Genomic DNA, 14,246 nt, shown 5'->3' on the forward strand with positions numbered 1-14,246 from the left:
GAGGACATGGAGGTCCTGGGCCTCCTTCACCACCAGACGCCTGGAGGAAGAACGCCTCATCTTCTGCCTCGGAACACTTCAACCCCAGGGCATCAATGTGGACTTCAACAGTTTCCTAATTTCCCCTTCCCCCACCTCACCCTAGTTCTAAACTTGCAGCTCAGCACTTTCCCCTTGACTTGTCCTACATGCCTATCTCCTTTTCCACCTATCCACTCCACCCTCTCCTCCCTGACCTATCACCTTCATCCCCTCCCCCACTCACCCATTGTACTCTATGCTACTTTCTCCCCACCCCCACCCTCCTCTAGCTTATCTCTCCACGCTCCAGGCTCCTGACGAAGGGCTTTTGCCCGAAACGTCGATTTCAAAGCTCCTTGGATACTGCCTGAACTGCTGTGCTCTTCCAGCACCATTAATCCAGAATCTGGTTTCCAGCATCTGCAGTCATTGTGTTATTCTCAACGAGGTAAAAACAGTGATGCAGAGAACATGCCATTCGGGATATTGGTAAACTTTCCTTTCGAGTGAGGTGGATGGATAAAAGAATGATTATACTTTCAAGGCTGCTAACAATTATCTGCACTTAAGAACTCACCAGGGAGAGTATTACAATTAATTCAAAGTGTAGGCAGTGACACATGAAATCACTGGGCTCGCTTGCATTCCTATGAGAAGTTACCTAAAAGAATGAAGTTCTGTACACGAATTGGATTTGTCAGGCTAATCTGAGACAAATTTACCAAGGCATTATTTCAGTAAGAGTTACGCCATAGATGAAGGTTGTGTGAAATACAAACATTGATCCTATAACTAACATAGAAAATCCTGGAGAAACTCAGCAGGCCTAGCAGCATTTTTGCAGAGAGAAAAATAGAATTAATGTATGACTGGGGTTAATGTATAAGTTAATGTATAGTGGTATGATTTCTTCAGAATTGATGTTATAGCCTAATACCAGGAGAGTGATCACCTCTCCACATTGCTTTGGCTGTTTGCAAGGCCAATTCAAGAGGTTTCTAGAGGGTCAGCTATTGTGACCTTCAGTATCTAGCTTAACATTGACATTGTGAGGGCCCCAGGAAGTGAAACTTTGTGAGATTTAAACATGGTGTTTATGAAACCGAGTGTAATACTGAGATCCAATTCATTAAAAACAAACTACCTTTAAAAATACCAATCCTGCAGTGATGCAACACTGCTGGTGGCCTTAACAAACTTGTAGCCAAACCCTCACCCCTCAGCGGGAAGAATCCCATCCATGAATGGTGCCGGACAATCTTCATGGAGTTGAAATCACATATACATCTTGAAATGAAAGCTGGAAAAACAAATGGACGATGCCTGGGGCAGCAGAGAGTTTACCTTGCGATTCTTGGAATTTCAAAGTAAAAAATGGAACTTTGTGCTTGATTTATATTTTCAAAAGGTCAAGAGATCTTTATAAAAAATGGAGCTGTTTAGAGAGAGAGAGACAGGAAAAGTAACCACTCCATCTTATCTAAGATAATATAAACTTAGGAACTTTCCTAAAAATATATAAACTTACCTCGTGTGTTCAACAGTCTCCATTTTTCCAGTAACAGCAGTGGGAGGAATGACAGCAAGGAACAGGGGCCTGCTGGGAAGGTAAACTTAAAATTAAACTTACCTCGTGAATAGGCCAAGCACATGCTGAGCAGGAGCTGACATGGGACTGCTGAGTGAGTGAAGTAATATATCAAGGGTAAGCCGAGGGGTACAAGTCTCTGGCACAGAGCCTGTCCCTGTTGCTCAGAAGTGAGGGGGAAAGAGGAGCAGAGCATTAGTCATTAGGAACTCCATAGTTATGGGAAAGATAGAAGCTTCTGGGGGAACGAGAGAGACTCACGGTTAGTGTGTTGCCTCCCAGGTCCCAAGGTTCATGATGTCGCAGATTGAGTTTTCACGATCCTTGAGGGGGAGGGGGAGCAGCCCCAAGTCATGGTCCCCATAGATACTAACATATTTCGGAAAAGGGATGGGGATTTAAGGCAGAAATTCAGGGAGCCAGCGTGGAAGCTCAGAGCTAGAACAAACAGAGTTATCTCTGGTTTATTACCCATGCCAAGTGCTAGTGAGGCGAGGAATAGAGAGAGCGAGAGCGCGAGAGAGCAAAGTTGGATACGTGGCTACAGGGATGATGCAGGAGGGAGGGTTTCGGATACCTGGATAATTGGGGCTCATTCTGGGGTAGGTGGGACTTCTACATGTAGGATGGTCTACACCTGAACCAACTACAACTACCCTGGAGGTGGGAGAGCAATGTGGAATTTGCTAATGCTGTTTGGGAGGGTTTAAACTAATCCTGCAGGGGGATGGGAACCTAAATTGTAGTTCGTGTCCAGGAGGTTAAGAGTAATGAGGTCACAAATAATGTTTCAAGGTCGCAAGAGTGCACTGGCAAGCAGGAACGTGGTTTGAAGTGTGCCTACTTCAACACCAGGAGCATCTGAAATAAGGTGGATGAACCTGCAGCATGGGTTGGTATCTGGGACTTAGATATTGTGGCCATTTCAGATTATTATTGATTACAGGAGTTGAGACGTCATGTTGTGGCTGTACACGACATTAGTTAGGCCACTGTTGGAATATTGCGTGCAATTCTGGTCTCCTTCCTGTCAGAAAGATGCTGTGAAACTTGAAAGGGTTCAGACAAGATTTACAAGGATGTTGCCAGGGTTGGAGGATTTGAGGTATAGGGAGAGGTTGAATAGGCTAGGGCTGTTTTCCCTGGAGCATCGGAGGCTGGAGGGTGACCTTATAAAGGTTTATAAAATCATGAGTGGCATGGATAGGATAAATAGACAAAGTCTTTTCCCTAGAGTGGGAGAATCCAGAACAAGAGGACATAGGTTTAGGGGGAGAGGGGAAAGATATAAAAGAGACCTAAGGGGCAACCTTTTCATGCAGAGGGTGATATGTATAGAATGAGCTACCAGTGGTGGAGGTTAGTACAATTGCAACATTTAAAAGGCATTTGGATGGGTATATGAATAGGAAGGGTTTGGAGGGATTTGGGCCAGGTGCTGGAAGTTGGGACTAGAGTGCATTGGGGTATCTGGTTGGCATGGACAAGTTGGACCAAGGGGTCTGTTTCCGTACTGTACATCTCTAGGACTCTATGACATGGATAGAGCAGGGACAGGAATAGTTATTGCAGGTTCCAGGATTTAGATGTTACAGTAAGAACAGAGATGATGGTAAAAGAGGGGGAGGTGTGGCATTATTAGTCAAGGACAGTATTATGCTAGCAGAAAGGACGTCTGAGGACTCAGCTACTGAGGTTGTCTGGGCTGAGATTAAAAACAGAAAAGGAGAGTAGGGAGGTTTCTTTCAAATAGTTCCAGAGATGTAGAGGAAAGGATAGCAAAGATTATTCTAGATAGGAGCAAGAGTAACAGGGTAGTTGTTATGGGGGACTTTAACTTCCCCAATATTGACTGAGAATGCTATAGTTTGAGTACTTTAGATGGGTCAGTTTTTGTCCACCGTATGCAGGATGGTTTCTTGATACAGTATATAGACAAACCAACAAGGAGCAAGGCCACATTGGAGTTAGTACTGGGTAATGAACCTGGCTAGGTGTTGGATTTGGAGGTAGGTGAGCATGTTGATGATAGCGACCACAATTTGGTTATATTTAGTTTAGCGATGGAAAGGGATAGGCATATAATGCAGGGCAAGAGTTATTGCTGGGGTGAAAGGCAATTATGATTTGATTAGGCAAGATTTAGGATAGATAGAACGGGGAAGGAAACTGCAGGGGATGGGCACAATTGAAATGTGGAGCTTGTTCAAGGAACAGCTACTGCGAGACCTTGATAAATATGTACCTGTCAGGTAGGGAGGAACTAACCGAGCCATAGCTTACTAAAGAAGTTGAATCTCTTGTCAAGAGGAAGAATGCTTATGATAGGATGAAACATGAAGGCTCAGTTAGGGCACTTGAGCGTTACAAGTTAGCCAGCAAAGACCAAAAGAGAGCGTGAGGAGGAGCCAGGAGGGCCTCTTAGTTCTTGTTGCTGTTTTTGTCTTGCTCTCACTTTTATCATTTTCCTGAAACAATGCTGTGCCCGCTTTGGCTCCCTTCTGATGCCAAATATCCCAGCCTTCCCAATTTGTGCGGCCTCCCATTTCTGACATTCCCCCACCAATGGATGATTTCCCTGAGCCTGGTGACCCTGACTCTGTCAGTTACCTAGGCAACTCTACTCCCACCACCCGACAACCCCCCACACCCACAATCTGGACATGCCCCTCCTTTCGCCGATTCCTCTGAACTGCCCTCCTGATTTGGTGAAAGAAAGGAATTATGGGAGAATTGTTAGATTTGGAGCAGCCATTTTACATATTAAAAGCCTGGAAATCTCACCTTAGTGTCTGGATGCTAAGCTTGTGTTCCCAGGCTCACCGAGACAATTGGCCTTGCACCTGTGCTGCTACCTGACAAACTAATTCTTTCCTTGCATGGGACTATTCTTCTGTCTGCAAGGATCTATTGGAATACAACACTTGCTTATCAGCTACTAACCAACACTGTCCTCTAATCACGCACCTCTCTGTATCTCGTCAGAGTGACTTGTACCATTCGGTTGACTTGTCTCTCGTGTGAGCTCATGAATAAATAGTCATGAACTCGAGGTTTGCGTGGCGCAATAACTTTTCCTAAATTGGAACACTATGAGTAGTCACCCACTGAGTAATTTATTTCCATCCTCAATGCTAACACACTGTATGCCTTCTTAACAACCCTATCAACCTGAGCGGCAACTTTTCAAAGATCTACATCTGGACGCTGAGATCACTGCTCATCTACACTACCAAGAATCTTACAATTAGCCAAGTATTCTTTATTCCTGTTGCTCCTTCCAAAGTGAATCACCTTACAATTTTCCACATTAAACTCCATTTGCCACCTCTCAGCTCAGCTCTGCAGCTTATCGTTTAGATTTGATTCCCGACAGTATGGAAACTGGCCATTTGACCCACCAAGTCCACACTGACCCTCTGAAGAATAACCATTCCTCTACATTTACTCCTGACTAAAGCACCTAACACTACGGGCAATTTAGAATGGCCAATTCACCTGGCCTGTATATCTTTGGATTGTGGGAGGAAACTGGAGTATGGGGAGAATGTACAAACTCCACATAGACAGTCGTCCGAGGAGAGAATTGAACAGGCCCCTGGTGCTCTGAGGCAGCAGTGTTAGCCGCTGTGCTGCCCATGATGTGTCTATGTCTCTCTGTAACCTACAATATCCTTCATCACTATCCACAACTCTACTAACCTTAGTGTCATCTGCAAATTTATTAACCCATGCTTCTATGTCCTCCTCTAAGTCATTCATAAAAATGACAAAGAGCACTGGCTCCAAAACAGATCATTGCGGTACCTCACTAGTAACTGAATTTCAGGATGAACATTTCCCATCAATCACCACCCTCTGTCTTCTTTCAGCTAGCCAATTTCTGATCCAAACCACTAAATCACCCTCAATCCTCTGTGTTTTGTGCAATCACCTACTCTTATCAAATGCTTTACTGAAATCCATATACACCACATCAACTGCTTTACCCTCATCCATCTCAAAGAACTCAATAAGATTTGTGAGGCACGACCGATCCTTCAAAAAACCATGTTGACTATCCCTAATCAACTTATTCCTCTCTAGATGATTATAAATCCTACCTCTTATAATCTTTTTGAACACTTTTGCAGCTGTAACAGTCTTTGGGATGGTTTTGATTCATCTTTTAAAATTAGATAATATTCATAACAATGTACACAAGGTAATTCTATAAAAGCAAGCTGTAGACAAGTAAAAATGCCCACCAGATAAACAACTGCAGGACATCTGTCTCACAGCATTCATCTTATTTGTTTACAAATTAAACATGCTTCAGTTCTTTTCTTATCTGCTTTCTGAAAATCTGGCTGCCACCAAGTTTGTAATAGAGTATTAACCATTCCCTCCTTGCCCAAGTTTGTACAATAATGCACATAATTAATTTAAAATGGGCAGCAGCAAAGAAGGAACACAAACCTGTCCAGCAGGGGTCATTCACATTTTGGTTTGAGTATTGAGGGTACCTCTCCATTTGAGGCCATAGATTGTACTCTTCAGCAGGGGCTTCCCCTGTGATTTCTGTACCTTACTCAAGTTTGGCATACCTGCCCCCCATATTGTTGCTATCCAGGTGTTGCTGGGGACCCATTGGGAACAGAAATTTAGGGTGTAAGGCTGCCTGCTTGGCAGCAGCATCTATCTGCTCATTCCTTTGGAGACTGTATCAATTGCTGCAACATGAGCCAAACATCTTGATAATGCTATTTTGTACAGTCAATCTGGCAGTTACTATAATGCTGCTCCATGGGGGTTAAAAATCCTCTATGTTCCCACAAAGCTCCAAAATAGTTGATCACACCAAAAACACAAGGAGAGTCAGTGTATATTAGCAGACTTTCCTTTTGCTAGAATGCAAACATGTCAGCCTGCGTTAACTCCAAGGTAACATTAAAGACAAATCGCTCCCCAGTGGCCAGATTTCCACAGTTAAAGCAAGGGCCTGCCATTTGTCCCTGGGGATTTTGCTGTCTTGTTCCCAGTCCCAAAGGTGTAGTACTGGGGCCTGCCTGTCCCCACATCCAGGCTCTCTTCGGGAAAGGATTGCTCAGCAGTGGTCGCTGGGTGGGCATCTGAGGTAGGTTCCGCCCCCAGTGGGTATTCTGGTCCCAATCAACACTATTCTTTATTTAACAGTGTTGTTGCTTTAACTCTGGGCTGGCACACAGCGTTAGGGATTGCAACAGTGCTGGGGCATATTTGACTTTACCTGTAACTTGGATCGTGGTTCAGTCTGGTTCTGGCCATCCCAATAATGAAATTGTTGATAAAACAGGATGTTGAACCCATCAACAAAGACGGCATACTTAAACTACTGGACTTGTGCCTCACAACACACTTCACATTCAACAACCAGATATACGAACAAATCAACGGAACACCCATGGGCTCACCGATCTCGGGACTCATAGCAGAAGCAGTAATGCAAAGGTTAGAACAAACAGTCTTACCACAAATTCAACCCAAACTCTGGGTCAGATACGTTAATGACACCTTTGTAATCATTAAAAACACGGAAATAGAGAAAACACACCGGATCATCAACTCCACACTCACAGGAATCCGATTCACGAGAGAGGAAGAAAAGGACAACCAACTCCCATTCCTAGACGTGAGGGTACAGAGAACACCAAACGGAGAATTCACCACTAAGGTACACAGGAAAGCCACACACACAGACCAAGTCCTGAGCTATGAAAGCAACCATCCCAACACACACAAACGAAGTTGCATCAAGACACTATTCAAAAGGGCCACAACACACCAGAACTGCAAAAAGAGGAAGAGGAACACCTATACAAGGTATTCGCAAAAAACGGATATCCTTGCAATTTCATCAACAGATGCCTAAGGGAAAGACAACAGAACGAAGACATGCCGCAACCCAAAGGACTAGCCACACTACCATACATCAAGAACATCTCTGAAATGACAGCCAGACTACTGCGACACAAACCAACAGCCACTCTCAGACAACAACTCACCAAAACGAAGGACCCAATACCCAGCATGAGCAAAACTAATGTAGTGTACAAAATCCCATGCAAGGACTGCACAAAACACTACATCGGACAAACAGGAAGACAGCTAACGATCCGCATCCACGAACATCAACTAGCCCCGAAACGACCGACCAGCTATCCCTAGTAGCCACACACACAGACGACAAGCAACATGAATTTGACTGGGACAACACTACCATTATAGGGCAAGCCAAACAAAGAACAGCCAGGGAATTCCTAGAAGCATGGCACTCATCCACAAACTCCATCAACAAACACATAGACCTGGACCCAATATACCGGCCACTACAGCGGACAGCTGAAACTGACAACCGGAAGCGGCAGGGACAGGCTACTATAAATGCCGGAGGAAACACCACAGAAGCGCTTCACAGGAGGCTCCCAAGCACTGAGGATGTCACCTAGACAGGGGACGAAACGTTTGCAACAAAAACTTCCAGCTCGGCGAACAGAACCACAGCAACTTATAATACACCAATAATGGCTGAATCCAAAGACACAGATATTAACAATAGGATGTTAATTTTGTTACATGATTTTTCACAACACATTGATGAACTGAAACTTCAATTATCAGTGAGGAAGGGAAATTGATATCGAATAAAGCAATGACTGGCACTCCATAATCACCAATGAGATGCAGTCTTAAAATTGAGTGGAAACAAATTAATCCGAAACCAAAAAAAATTAAATCTGCTAGTATCATTTTCTGATAACAGTACTGTTGGTTTGGGATTTTTGGATCTATCTTTTTACTTCCAATTTTAAAAATATTTAACAAAATTACATAAACGTTAATGCAATTCCTCCATTCAATGAGCAAATGTTAAAGTCGGAGATGATTTTCCTCAATGTTAGATTTAGATTATAATTAAAAATTGAGCAGAGACCTATTGTCATCCTGGAACAGAACGATTCTGCACCTGAGGCCCAGATTTAGTGCTACTACTTTTACTTCCTTTAGTCCAACATGTAGGGGTGAAAGGGGTGAAATTGATCTTTGGCAGTAGCATGAAATTATGGGGCATTTGAGAGCAAGTTTATACTGATGTCAAAGGGTTAATATTTCATTTCATAATGTTAACCTTAACCTTAAAAGAAATCTTAAATTCCCAAAATGCAAATCAAATTCAAAACATGATTTGGAGTTGCCAGTGTTGGACTGTGGTGTACAAGTTAAAAATCACAACACCAGGTTATAGTTCACAGGTTTAATTGGAATCACTAGCTTTTGGAGTGCAGCTCCTTCTAAAACCACCTGAAGGAGCAGTGCTCCGAAAGCTAGTGCTTCCAATTAAACCTGTTGAACTATAATCTGGTGTTGGGTGATTTTTAAATTCAAAACAGTCCTGGATCTCGAACTCCAGGGAACAAAATGCCATCATTCACTCAGCAACAAGCAAATGTGCATTGAAACCAGACCACAAGGAGTTAAACTTTTTGCAAGCTGCATGAATCAGCGCTGAGTCAGTCTCTCTCTCTCTCTTGCCCACACACTTGACCATTTTCCAACTTTCTTCCTACCTCAGTTCTTAGCTTTTGTTTATTCCTTGTTTGTAAGGGTAATGAGGCACTCACATTCCAAAGAGTCAAAAGTTAGAATTTCAGCCAGTGACTGGCAATATTCCCTACTTTACTCTTGATTCAGACACATTTACCACAGCGTTTCTGTGTTTCCATTGGAGAGAGCAACCAGACGCGGGCTGCCCTGCTCAGCAACACAAGATTTACTTGTCCCCTGGGGCAGCCCATCTCTTACATTTATAGTTCAGCAATCCCATTATCCTGGAAGCAAACAAGCAGCAAAGACAAACAGAACAAAACCAGAGTCTACATTACAGTGGTGCTGGAAAAGCACAGGAGGTCAGGCAGCATCGGAGGAGCAGGAAAATAGACGTTTCGAGCAAACGCCCTTCATCAGGAATAGAGCTGTATTCCTGATGAAGGGCTTTGTGAACTAGCTATGCCAACTATGACTCGCTCGTGGCAGTTCAATTTAGGAAAAGTTATCACACCACACAAACCTAGACTGTTTATTCATGAGTTCACGAGCAGAGACCAGTCCAACTGAATGGTCACAAGTCACTCTGACAAGATAAAGAGTTGCACGATTACATGGGTTACAATTGTTTAACAATTCGCAAAATGTTAATTGCAGGATAATGAGCAAATTAGGCACCTTACCCAGTCACATAGTGTCTGGACGGTGTTGGTTAGTAGCCGATAAGCAAATGTTAGTATACAATAGGGCCTTGCAGAGAGAAGAATTGTCCCATGCAAGGAAAGAATTTGTTTATCAGGTAGCAGCACAGCTGCAAGGCCAACCATTAGATTAGATTAGATTAGATTAGATTACTTACAGTGTGGAAACAGGCCCTTCAGCCCAACAAGTCCACACCGACCCGCCAAAGCGTAACCCACCCATACCGCTACATTTACCCCTTTACCTAACACTACGGGCAATTTAGCATGGCCAATTCACCTGACTTGCACATCTTTGGACTGTGGGAGGAAACCGGTGCCCCCGGAGGAAACCCACGCAGACACGGGGAGAACGTGCAAACTCCACACAGTCAGTCACCTGAGTCGGGAATTGAACCCGGGTCTCTGGCGCTGCGAGGCAGCAGTGCTAACCACTGTGCCACCGTGCCACCCACAAACCATCTTACTGAGCCTGGGAAACACAAGCTCAGCAAGCAGACACAAAGATGAGATTCAAAATGGTTTCCAGGCTTTTAATATGTGACAAAACGGCTGCTCCGAATCTAACAATTCTCTCACAGTTAGCTTTTATTAGTAGAGAGATTGAGTTTTGGAGCTATGAGGTCACGCAGCAGCTGTACAAAATTCTGGTGCAGCCCCTCTTGGAGTACTGCGTACAGTTCTGGTCATATTATTATAGGAAGGATGTGGAAGCTTTGGAAAAGTTTCAGAGGAGATTTACTAGGATGCTGCCTGCTATGAAGGGACAGTCTTATGAGGAAAGGTTGAGGGACTTCAGGCTGTTTTCATTAGAGAGAAGGTTTAGAGGTGACTTCATTGAGACATATAAGATAATCAGAGGGTTAGATAGGGTGGACAGTGGGGACCTTTTTCCTCAGATTGTGATGGCTAACACAAGGGGATATGGCTTTAAATTGAGGGGTGATAGATACAGGACAGATATCAGAGGTATCTTTACTCATAGTAGCATCATCATGGACCGCATTGCCTGTACAGTAATAGACTTGCCAACTTTAAAGGCAGTTAGATGATCATTGGATAAACATATGGATGAAAATGGAATAGTGTAGGATAGATGGGCTTCAGATTGGTTCCACAAGTCAGCGCAATATCAAAGGCCGAAGGGCCTGTACTGCACTGTAATGCTGTATGTGGAGGTGCAAGTGTTGGACTAGTGTGGACAAAGTTCATTGGGTAGCTAGTGGGACAGGATCATAAGACACAGAATTCATAGTAAAAGATCAAACTGTCATACAACTGAACAAACCTAGATTGCTGTTAAGTCTTTAATCATTTAGCGAGGGAGTGCAGGTTTCAATTCATTAATATGTAAACCCCATAAGTTCTTTCAAGTCACATTCCAGAGATAACAAGGTTTTATAAAAAATGCAACATCTTAGCTCAGACAACGCATTAAAGGTGAGTTTAGAGTCTGTCTGTATTCAAACCTTGAATCAGATTAGTTCTATTTCCAAAGTAGGAATTTATAAAATGTCACATGAACTGACTGCCTACAGATTGTGTGCTTTTTGAATAAAATAGAATGTATCTGCAAATACAACTGTAAAGTTTCTGTAATGGTAATACAATGAAAATGCAAAAGGTTGTAGTGTGTGAAATCAGGGATTTCATTGAAATGCCAAATGAACAGTTCATTTCCAACAAAACAACATATACTGAAGACAGTAATTTAAAACAAAATCCCTACTAAATCAAGACCAAGTACATATGTTACGTTGAAATTGGTTGGCAATGCTAAATAGCAATTTGGTACACAAAGACAAGCCTTTTTGGTCTATCAGGTCTATGTTGACTCTCTAGAGGATGGGATGGAAATGTGTTGCTGGAAAAGCGCAGCAGGTCAGGCAGCATCTAGGGAACAGGAGAATCGACGTTTCGGGCATTAGCCCTTCTTCAGGAATGAGGAAAGTTGGTCCAGCAGGCTAAGATAAAAGATAGGGAGGAGCGACTTGGGGGAGGGGCGTCGGAAATGTGATAGGTGGAAAGAGGTCAAGGTGAGGGTGATAGGTCAGACTGGAGTGGGGGCGGAGAGGTCGGGAAGAAGTTTGCAGGTTAGGAAGGCGGTGCTGAATTTGATGGATTTGACTGAGACAGGCTGGGGGGAGGGGAAATGAGGAAACTGGTGAAATCCGAGTTCATCCCTTGTGGTTGGAGGGTTCCTAGCCGGAAGGTGAGGCGTTCTTCCTCCAACCGTCGTTTCGCTGTGGTCTGACGATGGAGGAGTCCAAAGACCTGCATATCCTTGGTGGAGTGGGAGGGGGAATTGAAATGTTGAGCTACAGGGTGGTTGGGTTGGTTGGTCCGGGTGTCCCAGAGGTGTTCTCTGAAACGCTCCGCAAGTAGGCGGCCTGTCTCCCCAATATAGAGGAGGCCACATCGGGTGCAAAGGATGCAATAGATGATATGTGTGGAGGTACAGGTGAATCTGTGGCGGATATGGAAGTTTCCTTTGGGGCCTTGGAGGGGGGAGGTGTGGGCGCAAGTCTTGCACCTCCTGCGGTTGCAGGGGAAGGTGCCGGGAGTGGAGGTTGGGTTGGTGGGGGGTGTGGATCTGACGAGGGAGTCACGGAGGGAGTGGTCTTTACGGAATGCTGATAGGGGAGGGGAGGGAAATATATCCTTGGTGGTGGGGTCCGTTTGGAGGTGGCGGAAATGGCGGCGGATGATGCGCTGTACATGGAGGTTAGTGGGGTGGTAGGTGAGGACCAGTGGGGTTCTGTCCTGGTGGCGGTTGGAGGGGCGGGGTTCAAGGGCGGAGGATCGGGAAGTGGAAGAGATGCGGTGGAGGGCATCGTCGACCACGTCGGGGGGGGAAATTGCGGTCCTTGAAGAAGGAGGCCATCTGGGATGTGCGTTTTTGGAACTGGTCCTCCTGGGAGCAGATGCGGCGGAGTCGAAGGAATTGGGAGAATGGGATGGCGTTTTTACAGGGGGCAGGATGGGAGGAGGTGTAGTCCAGGTAGCTGTGGGAGTCGGTTGGTTTGTAGTAGATGTCCGCGTTGATTCGGTCGCATGAGATAGAAATAGAAAGGTCGAGGAAGGGGAGGGAGGAATCTGAGACTGTCCAGGTGAATTTGAGGTCGGGGTGGAAGGTGTTGGTGAAGTGGATGAACTGTTCAACCTCCTCGTGGGAGCACGAGGCAGCGCCGATACAGTCATCGATGTAGCGGAGGAAAAGGTGGGGGGTGGGGCCAGTGTAGTTGCGGAAGATGGATTGTTCCACATATCCTACGAAGAGGCAGGCATAGCTGGGGCCCATGCGGGTGCCCATGGCTACTCCTTTTGTTTGGAGGAAGTGGGAGGATTGGAAAGAGAAGTTGTTCAGGGTGAGGACCAGTTCAGTCAGTCGAAGGAGGGTGTCTGTGGAAGGGTACTGGTCGGTACGGCGGGAAAGAAAGAAGCGGAGGACTTTGAGTCCTTCGTGATGGGGGATGGAGGTGTACCAAAGGAAACTTCCATATCCGCCACAGATTCACCTTTACCTCCACACATATCATCTATTGCATCCTTTGCACCCGATGTGGCCTCCTCTATATTGGGGAGACAGGCCGCCTACTTGCGGAGCGTTTCAGAGAACACCTCTGGGACACCCGGACCAACCAACCCAACCACCCTGTAGCTCAACATTTCAATTCCCCCTCCCACTCCACCAAGGATATGCAGGTCTTTGGACTCCTCCATCGTCAGACCACAGCGAAACGACGGTTGGAGGAAGAACGCCTCATCTTCCGGCTAGGAACCCTCCAACCACAAGGGATGAACTCGGATTTCACCAGTTTCCTCATTTCCCCTCCCCCCAGCCTGTCTCAGTCAAATCCATCAAATTCAGCACCGCCTTCCTAACCTGCAATCTTCTTCCCGACCTCTCCGCCCCCACCCCAGTCTGACCTATCACCCTCACCTTGACCTCTTTCCACCTATCACATTTCCGACGCCCCTCCCCCAAGTCGCTCCTCCCTATCTTTTATCTTAGCCTGCTGGACCAACTTTCCTCATTCCTGAAGAAGGGCTAATGCCCGAAACGTCGATTCTTCTGTTCCCTAGATGCTGCCTGACCTGCTGCGCTTTTCCAGCAACACATTTCCATCTCTGATCTCCAGCATCTGCAGACCTCACTTTCTCTCTAGAGGATGGCCCACTCAAATCCCATTTTGTCCTTGTATCCCTGAATGCCTATTTCCCTCAAGTACCTGTCCAATTTCCTTTTGAAATCACAGATGGTCTCAGCATCTACCAGGGCCAGGGCCAGAAATCCCAAGCCCTTCCTATGCCCGAGCACAACTGCCTCAGGCCCTCAGGATCCACCCTGTCCTAGATCATGACTCCTCAGA

This window comes from Chiloscyllium plagiosum, unplaced genomic scaffold, assembly GCF_037043375.1.
Source record: "Chiloscyllium plagiosum isolate Xiang-an unplaced genomic scaffold, Cpla_swu_hap1 HiC_scaffold_24, whole genome shotgun sequence".
NCBI lineage: Eukaryota > Metazoa > Chordata > Chondrichthyes > Orectolobiformes > Hemiscylliidae > Chiloscyllium > Chiloscyllium plagiosum.